Source organism: Marmota monax, unplaced genomic scaffold (genome assembly GCF_021218885.2).
Source record: "Marmota monax isolate L192 unplaced genomic scaffold, Marmota_monax_Labrador192_F-V1.1 WCK01_AAM20220418_F8-fsc01100, whole genome shotgun sequence".
NCBI classification, from domain to species: domain Eukaryota; kingdom Metazoa; phylum Chordata; class Mammalia; order Rodentia; family Sciuridae; genus Marmota; species Marmota monax.
In genome coordinates, this window is record NW_026692659.1 from 15,001 (window position 1) to 16,713 (window position 1,713).

The window sequence follows — 1,713 nt, forward strand, 5'->3', positions numbered from 1 at the left end:
AGTTTTCTTGAAGCCAAGATGTCAAGGCCAGTCTGTGAAATACAGGAAAATCTCATTTATAAGACAATGTGCACTCTACCCTGACATCTAGTGTGACATCACATGTCTTATGTGCATCAAAGTTGTTTTTATGCCACTTATGCCCTGACTCTGACAACTCTTGTGGGAAGTTTGAGGCAAGAAATAATAAGATGTGCGATCATATATACTTTAGTTTACCCCTTGCTTCTAAAGTGAACATTTGCTGGTGAACACTCTTTCCTGAAATTTTAACTCAGAGTAGTCAATCCATACCTGCATATCCCAATGGAATTTTTGCTCATTGTTCTTTGTCTTGTTGTTTGCTCGTTTCATCTGTATGGTAAAAACAGAACCCAGATCCTTTTGGAGACATTCCTTCCATTCAGGCCTGCATCAACCTCATAGAGCAATTTGCATTCTCATTATTCATCTCCAATCATGAACATGCCCCTCAAGTTCACATGCCCACAGAATTGAGATGGTTCCAGATACATATGTGCCCATGGCATAGATGACATTCTTTGGTATGTGTATGTCCAAGCACCTTAACATTTCGAGGCATCTTTCACAGTGCAAGTCTTCCTAAATCTATCTTTAGCCCGTTTTCTACCGACATGAACTTCTGGCAGTTTTCACCAATCCCTGTATCATCAGACATATACCATCCCCCTTAACCCTTGTCTCTGTGTCATACTATAGCTTTCCACATTTTCACCATTCTCTTCCTCTGGCTGATGGCCTCACTCCTCAAGTCTCCATTCATCCTTACCTCTAGAAAAGACACCATCCACGCCAAGTGTTATTGCCTCAGACACTTACCTGACACTTTATTATGGGTGTTCAAACCAGTGGGTTGAAAAGGAGACCCTGAAGTCCAGGACCTAGAGAACTAGACAGAGAAGGAATAATTTACAGGTCAAGTGGTTGTTAACAAGTACAATAGCGGGTCATGGTCTGAGGTAGCTAACACCAGAAAAGCAAAAACAGTTTATTTCAGGATTTAAAAGGCACCATGAGAAATCCTTCCAAAAACATAGTGATTCCTAACAGAAGAAATGCAGGAAAAGGAAAGGAAAGGAATATGGGGTTCACTGGCAAAGGTATGACAGTGACCTCTTTTTTTCTTTCCTTTTTTTTTTGTGCAGAAACCAAACATCGTGTGCAGTGATTCATTAAAAATTACTATTAGGAAAAAGACATAGTAAACAGTGTGAAGTTTCTTCTGTCCGTTGTTATTTCAATATTTTTTTCTGTAAAATATCATTTTTTAATGGCTGAATCTTTAAGATATCATGTTTATTGAACATGGTGACCACTAGTGTCTCTGAAGTTGGATTAGTAAAACTATTCCCTAAATCTCTCAAAACGCCCTGGGTATTTCAACTTAGTGTATTTCAACTTAGTGGGAGGCTGAGGTAGGCAGGTTTCCAATGAGCCAGGGTATATTTAGACACTCTGTCTCCAAAAACATTTAAGGCCTCAGATTTGAAGGAAGTGCTACAGTTGTTGCCAAGGATGCACATGGCTCTGGGTGCAACCACCAAGTTCACAAAACAATCAAAAAATTTCAAACAACATGAACATTCACCTAAAATTAAGCTAAACTTAAAAGTATCATTGTGAAAATAAAATTTTATGATTATTACAATTATGTTTTTGTTGGCTAGAAATTCACTCAGTCTAACTCTTTTA

General features: G+C 38.4%; 1 protein-coding gene across 1 annotated transcript in view; it reads left to right on the forward strand.

Annotated features, from left to right (window-relative positions):
- Nucleotides 1–1,135, forward strand: part of LOC124093888 (uncharacterized) — a gene marked incomplete at its 5' end in the record, with an annotated part of 12,837 nt that extends 11,702 nt beyond the window's left edge. The window contains one exon of the mRNA XM_058579918.1: nt 1–1,135. This exon is cut by the window's left edge and continues 411 nt beyond it.
- Nucleotides 1,136–1,713: the final 578 nt, after the last annotated feature.